The sequence below is a fragment of the Lissotriton helveticus genome, chromosome 8 (assembly GCF_964261635.1).
Source record: "Lissotriton helveticus chromosome 8, aLisHel1.1, whole genome shotgun sequence".
NCBI classification, from domain to species: Eukaryota; Metazoa; Chordata; class Amphibia; order Caudata; family Salamandridae; genus Lissotriton; species Lissotriton helveticus.
The window spans coordinates 1,195,882,220-1,195,896,896 of record NC_136069.1 but is presented as its reverse complement, the minus strand read 5'-3'; positions in this window follow the sequence as shown (position 1 = coordinate 1,195,896,896).

Here is a 14,677-nt window from a genome sequence, read left to right as displayed (position 1 = left end):
TTTGATTCACTTTATGGATAAGGCGGTTTTGATGTTCCTGGAACAAAACTTCGGCTCAACTGCTATCCTGTTTTGCTATCCTGTCTGCTATCATGTCCTTAAAGGATTTTGCAGAGGTCATGCCATAAACTATTCCACAACCCGGCAAAAGGAGCTTTGCCTGGTTGAAGCATGCATATGGTCTTTTTTTAATCACACAGAACTGCTTTTGGTGCATAGCCTAATCTCTCAGGATCAGGGGATGTTTACATCTCTGTTGGGGTGAACAACCTTTACAACGAAACTATTACAACACACTACCATTACAACGCGGTCATTACAACGCAAACCATTACAACGCATTGCGCTGGGGGGCGCTCTCGGATAGGGAATAAGTTTAATTTACTAATCAACACCTTCCCTAGTGTCCACGGGGACTGGAGTTGGAATAGTAAATTAAACTATTCACTATCCAGCACCCCAAAGCGCTATGCGTTGTAATGGATTGCGATGTAAAAACCGCGTTGTAAAGGCAGGCGTTGTAATAGCCTGCGTTGTAACGTCATACATCCCTCAGTTGGATCAACTAGCAATCGCTCAAGCTTGCCTTAATGAACGATTCCTTGATAGCCCGATTAAGAAGTGCTGGGCCAAGCAATTAGATATTTTTGAAAACAATGAAGAAATGAGTCAAAAGTTTTCTTTTAGTCTCTGGGACAGGGCCAACCTGGGAAAAATCCATTCAATCTTGAACGATAAGGGGAAGCAAGTGCCGGATCACAAACTTATCCAAGAGGAATTTCATAGGTTTTATCAGAAGCTCTATTGTGAGGAGGGGGTTGCTTCTGCAGGCCTTATCAATAAATGTATCTGGACAGATCATCATCGTAAGCTCTCCGATTCACAATGGTCCATGTTGGAAGATCCAATTTCTCCTCTTGAATTTGATGTAGCAATACATCAGCTATCAAAGTGAATGTCTACAGCCCTGACCAAATTCCTCTCGAGTTCTACGACATGATATCTGGTGTACTGGTACCCATTCTCTGTGATTTTTTCAATGTTTTTGAGTCATTTTGCCAGGCTCCTGGGTCCATTGGTGGAGACAAACATTCTTATCTTCCCCAAGAAAAAGGGAAAGTTCCTCTCTTGTGTGGGTCATACCGACCTGTATCTTTGATTAATGCAGATTCCAAGATCTATACATAGGTCCAGGCCAACAGATTATCCGCTGTAATATCCAACTTGGTAGACGAGAATCAGCATGGGTTTATCCCTGGGCAGGACACCATTGCTCATGTCAATACAATAATTATGGCCCTGGAGACAGGTTCAGTTGATAGAAAATCAGTCAGAATAATAAAGCTCAATGCAGAAAAAGCCTTTGACTGGGTTTCTTAGCCATTTCTTTGGGCAATCATGAAGGCGCAGGTTTCGGCCCTCATTTACTACCCGGGTTCAGCAACTATATCAGAACCTTATCACCAGAATGCTATGCTGGGGTGGTCCTTCAGAATCTATTCTGATCAAGCGGGACACCCAGGCAGGGGTGCCCACTGTCACCCCAGGTTTTTGCGCTCTCTATAGAGCCTTACATTCAAGCCCTTAAGCGATCGCAGAATATTCTCCCATTGCAAATTAATCAACTTGAGCTCAAAGTTTTAGTGTTTGCACATGATACCGCTATTTTGACCTGCGCTCCTGTGGCCTCATTACTAGCAAAAACATTTTTAGGGACAGCTGGGCTATTTTAAAGCACGTTCTAAGCATAATTTTTACAATTGTTCCACCTTATTTTAACGTTTCCTGGATTATATCTTCTTTATGGATAATATCTATTGCTAGCATTTGGCACTTTAGTTTAATCCTCGGTGTTACCGGACTAATAGTAACAGTATTTGCTTTTGTAAGTACAAGTCGAGGTGCCTGCCCCACTCGCATATGTTACTTTAATAGAAAGTTCTCCAAATTTGGCCGGTGGGCAGTGTATTATGCTTATTTTTAATCTAAAATGGTTTTATCAGAAATCTTTGCTGCTTATGTTGATCAAGATTGCACATTGCACTTTATTCCTTTTGCTGTTAAATTGCCTATTAGAAAACTAATTTACTCCAACTTGAGCCAATTTTGTATATGTGTGACTGTCGAACTCATCTCGGATTTAATAATGTGCTGGTTTTGTATTTTTTTTATCGGTCTGTTTTAATTAGATTGTAAACTGAATGTGTTTCCTGCTGTTTGTAATGATTTTAATTAATCAACAAATAAATAAACTTACTACTAGCAAATCGAAGCTATGGCCAATGATTCTGGGGGTATATCAGGGTATAAACTCAACCTTGACAAAAGGCTGGTCTTGGCTAATACATCTCCTCTTGGACAAGATCAATGCTGGAAGAAAATATCTTCAAAGAAGGGAGAGGTAATTGATTCCAATTTTGGACTACTTTCCATCAAGACAGCAGAGATATTTGGCAAGTGGAATAGACTTCATATTCGCCTACTTGGAAGGTGCAATCTCATAAAGATGCTTATACTGCCGCGGTATTTGTATCTTTTTTGATACATTCCTCTTTACCTATCTAAAGTTGTTTTTTGTCAGATTGAAGCCTTGTGGCAAAAGTTTATTTGGGAGTATAAAAAACCTATATCTACAATACAATTCCTTCAGATGTCTCAGGAGAAAGGTGGTCTTTCTTTACCAGTCCTATGGACTTACTATATAGCTGCATTCATGACAAGCATGATCATGGTTTTGGGTAGCAAATCATGGGAGCTAGGATCCATGTTCCCCGAACATCTTCCTTGGGGGGGCAGATAGTGTCCAACATTGTGGCATTATCAATACTGTATATTTCAAAAGGACCTGATTTAAGACCCTGTGGTTCTTTCACTCCATCTGGGCTCTCGTTGAAACAAGAGGACTGGGCATCACGCATTTCAATTCATATTCATATTTAGGCTATAACCCTAATTTTCCTAGGCAAGTTCATAATAGTTTCATGGACTGCTAGCAGCCCTCACAGCTTCTTAGGTTGGGTCATTTTTATCACGGTCACACTCTTCTCTTACATGAAATGCTTAGTCAAAGATTTTCCCTTCCTCCGGATTCTTCTGTTATCTTCATATCTGGCATGTCCTTAGGAGATTAAAGAGGGAAGAGCTTGATTGTTCTTTAAATACCTTCCTAGACCTCCCATGGCATGGCCCACCAAAGAGGAACATCAGTCTGGCATACAAAGTGATTTTATCAGCTGTGGTTTGCTGGCAGGCCGACCCGCCTCAACTTGTTGCTGATAAGTGCAGCCACCATCTTGGCATAGAAATAGCCCTTGACAATATAAGATGAACCAATCCCTTTGCACATATTGTTTTAAATGTTTTGTGCATTAAATCCCATCACTTTAAATTAATTTATGATCTTTATTACACCTCTCACGTTTACATATTATGAACTTTAGGATGGACGCTAAATGTTTTCGATGTTCAGCAGATGAGGCAAAAGTTGTCATATGTTTGCCGCTTGCCCTGCTATTACTTATCACTGGCAGAGAGGTTTTCAGAAACTTTGTGGGTTCTGTCAGATTAATTTGGTCTGGGACCCTAAGTTAATTTCTTAAGTCATTCGCCATATATTCCAGGCCACTTGGGTGGGATATATTTCTTTGCAATTGTATTAGCACAATTAATCTTGGCCCGCCATTGTCTGTTTGCCCAACCACCTAATCCTATGATTTGGAGGCATGAATTGTTCAAAACGGGTCACCTCAAAACTGCTTATTGATGACAATGAGCAAAGAACCACCAGGGTATGAACTGGGATGCTACAAAGACACCTGGGGTATGCTATGACTGACAACAGTCTAGGCATAAGAGAGTGGATTCAGCATGCCCTAAAAAATCCCCCAGTGGTGGGCAGTTTAAGGGAGTGGGAACCAAAGGAGTGGATGATGAAGGTGTGCTCTGGAGAGATCAAAGTTTACACAGAGGCTACATTAGTGATCTTGGGTGGGGTGGAAATTGAATCCCCGGCAGTCATACCTACATGCATGGAAAAGTACAGAAAAGGCCTAAAATCAATGGGACTGAGGTAGGGGCTCTGAGGGATGCAGGTGCCAGTGCCAGTATGGTGGCAGCTAGACTGTTTTCCCCATACCAAATGATATCTGGTGGTGTCAGTCACCATGTAACTAATGATGACAATGAGACTAAGCTCCATCCAAATGGCCTTGATAAACCTAGAGTTGGGAGGGGTTACTGGCTCAAAGAAGGTGGTTGTGTCCCCTGTCATCCCAGTGGAGTGTTTGTTGAAAAGTGATCTGTAAACTTCTGCTTTGGCAGAAGTGGAAAGGAAGGTTTGTGCATAAATGCTGGGTCTCCCTGAGTGGGTGTGTGTGGCAACATGAGCACAGACAGCACAACAGGAAAGTCATGGGAGTTTGGAGCCTGAAATAGTGTCCCAAACCCCCCAGCAAAAGAGTAAGGGCAAGAATTGTGACCAGTCAGCTTCAAAGAGATCACAGGATGGGAGAGAGTTCTCCTGAGAGAGATGGCCTGGTGTTTGAGGAGGGAACTGCATCCGAAGGAGTCTGGCCTTACCTGGCAGAACTCCTTAGTACAGGGGGACCTCCAGACAAGATGAATGCCAAGGCTAAAAGTCATGCCCTACTCTTAAGGGTTGTTGGCAGCAAGCTGCAAGGCAAGATGAGGGAGATGTCAGTGATACCCACAACGTCTACTGGTAAGATGGGCTCCTCCACACCGAGGCCAGGGCCCAAAAACCAGAACAACCGGAAGAGTGGTGGTCCTTCAAGTATAAAGAGAGTTAATTTTGACCATTGCCGATGACATCCCCCTAGCTGGACATCTGGGACAAACCAAAACTTAGGACAGATTGGATGCCCATTTTATTGGCCCCAGATGTCTGAAAAAGTGAAGGAGTTTTGTCGCTCCTGTGTTATCTGTCAATCTAGTGGCAAGACAGGTGAACAACCTAAGTCTCCCTAAGTTCCACTTCCAGTGGTTGGGATTCCCTTTGAGAGGGTAGGGATTGACATGGTTGGTTCCCTTGACCCTCAAACTGCATCAGGGGACAGAGGGGCATATTATCAAGAATGGCATTCGAATTATCGCCGGTTTAGAGGCAGAAAACTGCCGCTAAAGCGGCGATAATGGGCTTGATAATATGCCCTCGAGAATTCCAACAGAAGCCCATGTTCACACCAGAGCATGGACTTCTATTGGTATTCTCAAGGGCATATTATGAAGCCCATTATCGCCGCTTTAGCGGCAGTTTTCTGCTAAACCGGTGATCATTTTTAACGCCGTTCTTGATAATATGCCCCAGAGATTTTCTAGTTGTAGTGGAACATGCCAATAGTACCCAGAAGCAATCCCCCCTAGGACTGTCACTGCCCCAGCAGTAGCAAAGGCTCTCCTTGACATGTTTACCAATGTGGGGTTTCCTAAGAAAGTGGTTTCTGATAGCGGACCAATTTCATGTCTTCATACCTAAAAGGTATGTGTAATGAATGTAGAGTAACTTACAGGTTGACTACCCCCTATTACCCCAGACAAATGATTTATTGAGAGATTCAACAAAACCTTCAAAGGCAGGGGCGGTGGGTGACATTTGAAAGTGGTGGGGCGGAAAGTAATTTGCATACCGCACCGTAGCGAGCGAGCGCAGCGAGCGAGCCCGAACCCCAAAAGGGGGGTTTGGGGGGATAACCCCCCCCACGAAAATTTTGAAAAAAAAGAAGAAAAATTGTGCATTTTCAAGCAAATTTGAGAAAGCAGGAAGGTTAATAAAGCAATTGTGAAAGTGCAGTTATTATATTAATAGATGGCATAACATAGGTAGCTGCTTATTCAGTATAACCACAGAGCTTCATACATTCTGTCCTATTATGCTCAGGTGCTGAATTCAGATGATAAGACTTTAAATAAATACCAGCTTGAAATACCATGTTTTAACAGTGTGGCTCACGCTCGCACCATGCACAGCTTTAGGCAATTAAATAAAGCCATGTCAGTTGCAATGATTTAGATTATCAGCTTTCACAAAGTGCTAAAACAAATGCCGTCCTGAACAGTGCCGTCCTGCTGTCCTTAGCAGTGCCCACCACATATAGTGCCCAGTAACCACCTAATGTCCCAGGTCCAAAAGAAAAAGTCTCACTATCTACTACCGCCATGTTCCAGTTGTAACGAAATATGTAGGCAGCTTCAAAAAGACTCCATATAGGTAGCATGCACATTAAAAAAATAAAACACTTTCACAAAATACCTAAGAAGGTGTACAATTCACAGAGGCATCCGTACTTCGGGCTTCTCTCAAACGTACAGCAGGCATACTACAGGCATCCACGGTGTAAGCATCCCTAGCACACTGACTGGCTACGCAAACATGTTTCTCTCAACATAGATACAGGACACAGATTCTTGTCCTTAGGTGAATCAGCCACAAAAAAGACCTGCTTCAAGAGATCATATTATGTACACCACTGTATACACTTTGTATACCATTGCCACTTTCCTCATAGCAAGAGTAGGTCATATTAACTCATCCACAGTGCAAGCTCCCTGTAGCACACACGGAAGGCGAGAAGCTGGCACTTCGAGCTCCTCACACACACACACACACACACACACACACACACACAGAGCAGGAACAGCTAAGGGACCAGTAGCACAAGCTGCCCTAATACAAAAAGCAGGTGCATTCGTAAGCTTTCCTCACACACACGTACGCACACACACACTAAATATTTGTTTCCACGATACAGATCTGCGCTGCAAGCTTCCCACACACAGAACCGGGCCCGGATGGCATGATTCCAGTTATCAGACTGTTTATAATACTGGAAATAACAGTAAAAGGTGCCATAACGCTCACAGCAGATACAAATCAGGCGTCTGCTGAGAAAGCGTCTCTCACACAGGTGCAGGTATTCATATAACCAGATTCCCTCACAAGCAAGTGCAGTACAAAGAAGAGCCACAGTCCAAACTTCCCTAAGTTCTTTGGGGCGTGATTAGGGCGATCACTTCACCCCAGGTCACTATGGACATTGTCTCCAGTCTTGACCTTTTCAGGTGCAAATGACTGACTTCAGGTGTGTTAGGTGTATTTGTTCAATGTAATTTCCCTGAAGTCTTCCCATCGGCGAAGCAAGCAACTGCAAACTTGGTTCCAGAGAATTGTATCTAAGCAGGGAGCGCGAAAAAGAAACACACAGAAGGTAATAGAAAGTAGAGTAGCCAGCAACTCACTCCCCCTTGCATAGAAATTGATGGTGGTCATTTGGCATCCATTCATTTTCCTAGCCCAGTATTAATGCTTTCGTCTCATATAAGAAATCAAATCATAGATACGCCTGACATTACTGCGATGTGCACATTTTCAGGCAGTGATGTTGGGGCTGATTATGCTAGATAAACAAATGGGAAGCACCCTCGAGTTTATGCATATTTCAAGAATACCCCTTAAAAATTCGCTGCCACTAATTGTATGTGCTTTACATTGAAGCATCTTGGAGTGCGTAAGTTGTGTGGGGGGAGGGCTGCTCTGTTTTCTTTCCTATGACCTAAACCTCACATCCTTAACTTGGCTCCAGCCTGCCATGCTCTCTAAAGGAACCTACTTTGCTTTTCATCAGATAATTTGCTTTAGTTTTCTTAGTATATACAAGCACTATATACTGGGAGCTTTAAAGCGCAAAAACAAAGGGGGACTACCACCCCTGGCAACTACTGTTACCAGCAATTTTGCTACTTTAGAGAATTTTAAGCCTTAAGAAATTATCGGAAGATCCTGCTATAAATTCGGCAAAACTTCTGTTCATCTCCAGACACGAACACAAACCAGGTGTTTCTGGCAGTCTTTGTTGCCCAGGGAGTTTCATGGTAATATGTGGCTTTCTAAATATCTTGAATGACTAACCATGTTAGCAGGGCATTGTCACTTAAGGAAAAAAAACACAAGGCACAGAAAGATAAAGGGAGTTTGATCAAGACCACGCAGTTCGGTCAAGTGGGGAAAGCGGAGACTGCAGGCAAAGTTTCAATGTACCAGAATCTACAAATCTCCAACTGGTTGATACCTACACTTTTCCACCTATATAAAATGCTTTATGCATTCTTGTCTTTCTGGAAATAAATAAGTTCTCTGTACTAGTAAAGTAATACTGGCATGTACTACAAATGAAGATTGCACGGATGTACACTGTGTTTTTGCACCAAAGATAAAAAATTGCTCGTGGAAAACACCTTTAACATTTTAACAGAAACGATAACTGCAAACGTCAGTAACAACCACAATTTATTTTTTGCTCATAACATGGTTAACATGCCATTAAGTGAACCATGTGTTGGAGCTGCACGGCCAGATAATAATACCCTAAGCAATGCAGGTATGCCAGGTACATTTCAATCTCGCCAGGCTGACTTTTCTCCTCCTGCTGTCCCACAATAGTTCCACAATCAATGTATCCAAGTCTGTAAAGATCTGTCTACGTATATCAAACAGGGTTCCCTGGAAGACATATAATCACCTGGAAAGTATTACCATATTTTACCCATGTCTGCCTCCTCGAAGTCCTGACCCCGTGTGCAACTCGGATTGCCAGATACCTGGCTATCCTCAGTTCCCTGGGGAGATCAAGAGATGGCAGATCACGTTTTGGCCTCCCTGCTAGTATGCCCAAAGGAACAAATTTGGACTTGGAGCGGCTTACATGATGCCCGGTGTTCTCACCAAATTACGCCAGAACTGCCAGCATGATGGGAACAGAGTAACTTGAGCTTCGTAGGTATATTAATGAATCATCCACATAGAGGGACACCACGTGGGTGGCATTCTCAATCTGGATACCACACCCCCGTGGCATCGTCCTGAGGCGGCAAGCCAGTGGCTCCATAGCCACAGAAAAAAGTAATGGTGACAATGGTAAGAGGGACATAGTACAGCTCACTTGTGTTGGTGACAAACAAGACAAATCCATTTTACACAATGGTGTTGCTTGGGAAATAAGGAGTTTTGGAAACAGAACTTCCTCTGGCCAGTTCTACAGAAAGATTTTTGCATCAGGGCACAAATGACAGAATGATTTTCTTAACTACTGCTACACCTATACACCATAAAAAGTTGCTTTAGCATAATTGCATGAAATGTAGGAAAATTACACATAATTACACAAAATACAAATCTATTATTTAGTGTTGTATTTTAGGGTAAAGTGCGTCCTCACATCAATTTGACAAAAGTATACTTTTTGCTCAAAAAAAAATCGGACAATACATAATTGCATCAAAAAACACGGCTGCTCACATTCTGGTTGATTGCATCGCCCTCGTGCTCTGTCACTATAATTTTACATTGAATGGTAGCATAAATATACAATGTGGATTCACAGTGGAATTTAAGCTAAGAAGGGTAACATCTAACTCCCCACAATTAGACTAATTATTACACCGGCATGAACTAGATTTCACCTGGGCCTAGTTGTAATACAGATTTTAGTCACTACATCTCAGTCAATGGAACACCAATAGGGCGAATTGATTTTGCTCTGTCTGCCAATAGTGTGCGATAAAGTGCAGCAAACTGATTTTGCCCTGAACTCAGCTCTGTCTTTTCACGTTTGAAAATCAGGACCCGTAATTTCTTTTAAATTGCTCAATGTGAAATCAACTTGCCCTATGTTTTCCTCTGGAGGAAAACTATGTTTGGCCAAATAGTAGTTACACAATTCCCTTTGCTGGACGCATCCCAAATGATGCAACTAGATTCGCTCTGGTTTATCTGCACCACTAAAGTACTTTGTAATACGGTTATCTTCTGCCAATTGTAGGTGTTCTTCCACCAGACACAATGAACGAGAGCATGTACATTGCTTTCAAAGTAGCTTTGAGGATATTCAGAGAGTCGAGTGAAAATGCCAGATGCACCAGAAGTAAAAAACATACATAGACGCACGAGCCACATTTAGTGCTTACGTATGATGGGCAGATAATGTTCCTTTCCACGCTGTGGTTGTGGTAAACTAAATTTGAGTAAATCATTTGAATGCAGAGCCTATCGCAGGCCTTCCAATGTGTAATGTTTTTTCGAACACTTTTCTAGTTAGAAAGGCTTCAGAGCCTGCAAGGCAGCCTTGGGTGGGCAATAAAGCAAGCGGCCCTGGGTTGGGCTCAGTCAGTGCAGTGGTAGTGAAAGCACTCGGTAGCAGCAAGTGCTATGTCAAAATGAGGAGGGGTTCAATGAAGATTATGCAAGAAATGAGAAAGCGCTGATCTTTAGAGCCACGTCTCCGTCACTCTGCAGGCACAGCGTAACTACACTATGAGTTTTGGGAACACTTAAACAAGAATTTGCAATGCCATTGGTCTCACATTTACGCGAGTTTAAGCTATTGGCATTGTAAATTACAATTCCTTTTATTTATGTTTTAAAAATTAAAACAAAAAAAAGACATTGTTATTTGAAATGTCAATAGCTCAAACCCCCATAAATGCGAGATCTATTGCAGTGCAGATGCTTGTTTACTTAGGGGGCATCAAGTGGAAAGTTGGTTTGTTCCAGGAAAAGGAAAGTGTTGCCCAAAAACAGGCAGCCTGCCTCCTATTTCGAAACCTATTCAGAGGCCAGGGTTGGGCTCCTCAGCATTTCTGACATCATCCCTTGAAGCCCACAAGCACATTGCTTCAGTAACTGTCAATGAACAGCATACACTGCAGCCTCTGCCAGTGTGACTCGCCAAAGAAGCGCTTCAACGCCCTACCCGGGGTAGTAAGCGCTATATAGATGCAATTACAATACAATGACTACTTTACAGATATCGAGAACTCTAGTAAATGCAGCCTGCCTCCGCTGCATATGTGAAGGGACGGTAAGGCGACAGTGGCGATAGAGGGGTAGGTGGGGCTTTTCCGAGTCTTCGCCCCTAAACGGGGTTTGAAACTCTCATATGAGTGGACTCCCCTCTTTTGAAGTTTATGAACACCCATTGAAAGATGGGGGTCAGCAATTTTACTTTAATTCGATCGCGGTGCTTGTACTTTGAGTAGAAACGAGTCTGTGATATTTAAACAAAACAAGTGGGATCGAATTCTGTGAAACAGTCTTTTGGCGACTCAAACGCTATAAAAACAACTGAAATAAGTAAACGTTCAGTCTGTTGTTCACCTTTGAATATTGGCAACGTAAGCATTTATATCACGGTTAATTAATTATAAAGAAAACGCAGGGGGGGCGGCGATGATGTTCATATCTCGTTATTAATATAGAACCTGTTGCGAGGTAATGATGTAAAGCTCAAGGTGGTGCGTGGTGGGGACACTGAAGGGTGACAGGCTAAGACGACCATCCCTGGTTTCGGTCTGAGGCTAACCAGCGCCCACATTCAGCAAGCGAGGGATCAGTTGAGCTGTCTCTCTAGTTGTTACCCTAATAACAGCAAGTAAAAAGATGGGCGAGCTGTGTTCAGAAAAGAAACTTTCAGTATACATGTGAATTGTTTCGTTGTGGTATTTCCTAAAGCACTGAATGGAAAGTGCAGCCCGGGCAGGCGTAGTAAAGAATCAACTCCTGAAACAGATATAGCATTAACTTTGTATTGCTCTGGTCCTTGGTTCACATCCTATATGATATAGGATGTGAACCAAGGACCAGAGCAATACAAAGTTAAACAACGTAGTTACTTGCCAATATTACTCATTTCAGGCCTCTTTTGACCCTCAAGGTAAACCTGCCTCGTAAGAAAATAATCCTGCCCGCCCACCCCCCAAAAAAACACAAGTACTGGCACATTCTGGCACATTCTGTCTTTGCCAATGCAGACATAATGCCTTCACTAATGTTGTTTAGCATCGGCAAAAAGAGGAAAAATGATGGCGCGTGAAACAGACCTCCCTATTTATGTTGACTTACATGTCGACGGGGGCGCTGAAGCTCACGCTACCCGCTGTCAGACTCCTGTTGGCTCGTTGATGGTATATCGTGACTGCCACGCGTTCTCTTACTAGAAACTGAAAAGATGGTAGCACAAACACAAAGGTGCCGCCAGCGCTGTGCTCTCCTTATGAGGTTTATTCTTCTTTCCTGTACGAAGCCGTGTTAGCCTGCCATTCAGATGTGTGCTTTTACTCGACAACCCCCGTGACAGTTTAGGATTAGATAAGCGACCTGGCGACAACTAGAGCCCCCTAGTACACACTAGAAGTACAAGTAAAGTACAGTAGAAAACTTACTACTTACTGAAAACGTCCGGCGCGCGTCCCGAATGGCCAATCACTGCATGGCTTCACCTGCTGAAGTCACACAGTGATTGGCCATGATATGCAGTGCTGAGGCAGAGGCAGTATGCTGTGTGCCACCAACGACGCGCGGCATCCAATAGGATTGCCTGCCCTTCTGTGCGGTGGACTAGCCAATCCTGGGACTGCAGGCAGCGCCAGGATTGGCTAGGGGGGCCCACTGAGTGCTCGCCCTGGCGCCTTTCAAACCCCGGGGCCCGGCTAAAGCAGCACCCTCCGTCCCTTCGGTCCCTCTTCTAATGGGAACTTCACACTGTCACTGACTGCCAGCCACTAACGCGCATGCTTGGGCTAGATACAGCCCGAAAATCCTCATGCGCAGACAGTACTGTAACTGTAGTACTGCTGCTGGCCTGCTGCAGACAGCCAGCCCCACCCCCTGCGCATTCCACATTCCATCGGGTGTGTCCCGGAATTGAAGCGCTGCGCTGCAGCGCTTTATATTTGTGAATTATAATTGCATGCAGCAATTATGCTCTTGACACGGTGCGTCCAGGCTTAGTGGGGCTACGCCCCTACGCCCCAATGGACGCACCGCTGCTGTTCAAAGGCATGATAATGGGCCTCCCTGAAAACTCAGACGGAGATGGGATATCCTTCTACATTGACTCTTGTTTGCATACAGAGAGGTGCCTCAGAAGGGAGTTTCTTTTAGCCCTCTTGAGCTTCAGTTTGGCCGCCCATGAAGGGTCCCCTAGGTTTAGTGAGGGAAGCCTGGGAGAAGCCCCTTAATGAGCCCAAACTTAACATAGTTTGCAGCTTCACTGCTTAATACCCAATTTTCTACATCTTTCATTTGAAAATCAATGTAAAATAAAATGTTTACATCGCACTTTAGCAACAAGGAAATTATGTCAACGAATTCTTAAAGTTTAGAAAGCAGATTTGAAATGATTACACGTGACAAGGCTGACTTTATGTTTCTTAATGTTCATTATTTATTTTGTGTACAGAAAAGATGGTGAGCAATTCAATAGCCAAGAAGCTCAAAGGGGCTGTTCAGGTGGTCACATTTTAGGTTCAGAAAAGGTGAAGCATATTCAGGCACATTGAATTTCCCCCGGCTCCTGACAGGTTAGTTATGATAGGGCTTCTAGTTTTATGGTGTTTATTTTTTATAACATTTCCATCCGTATTTATCCATATTTATTTTCTTGCCATCCTATCATTATTTATCCATGCTTATTTTGTATTTTGTCTGAATAAAGTTGTAAAATCAAATATTTCCAAATGTATTTAACTGATAAATGCACACTCACACTTTTATGTATGTTGCGTTTTCACAAATTAAGCAGCAAATTGTAACATAACAATACACCCATGGATGAATATTAGAATTATGCTACAAACACATATGCCATTCTTAAAGGACATGTCATCCTGTTTTTTTAGCCCCCAATCTGCTCAGCAGTTGGCCTAGAATTAATGAAAGACGGCACAGAGAGTAACTTAAAAGAATCCCATTATTCTGTATTTTTGCACTTTTAATAATAAATATATATAGAGAAAACAATGTTTTCTCTCTGTCGTTATCTGTTGAAACCAGTTAAAATCTAAAACGCGGAGGCTTAAATATGAACAGATGAGCCATTACTTGTCTTAAAAATTCAGAATTCATTTGCCTTCCACTAAAAAAGGGGAATTATAATATTAGAACTCCCAAACGTCTTTGCAGTAGTAAAAAAGTAGACTACAAATATTTGTACAACGGCAGTTCTTAGGAATGTGGGGACAACTGTTGGGAGAGTTGGGAAATGGTTATTTTGGATTCTGCTGTCTCAAGATATGTTGAATCTTTGTTGGAAACCAACTCCAGTGCCTTATTTCAGTTGTCCTATCAATGTGTCACCTGAGCGACTATAAAGCCTCTTTTTTTTAATATGTATTTCTAAACCATCCGGCCAGTGCTTTGGGAGAAGTCATTGTCATTAGATTAAAAATCCTGCCTTTCCGTTCATGTAAGTGAGAGAACTGCACCAGAACTTGTCGCAATATAAAAATAATGTCTGAATCATATATTGTATCTCATCTTCTACTTAGACTGTCCAATACAATCCTATTACACCAGGGCTTTTTGACACCTTTATTACTTGTAGGATGGCCTTTGCCAAAAACATCTACAGTTAACTTTGATTTAATTTATTGGGGGAAAAATTGACTTCACATATAGGACCACAGCCAGCTGTTTTTTTCAATAACTGTTGTTAACATGCAAAATTGTAGAAAAAGACAAACCTCTTTCTTTGATGGGGGCAGCTGATCCTACAATGAAACACGAATGATGGCAATTAGTTTACATATATACTAAGGTTGAATAAAACATATAAGACTTGAAACAGACATCAATGAATAATTTGCACTCTGTAAATGAAGAATTACC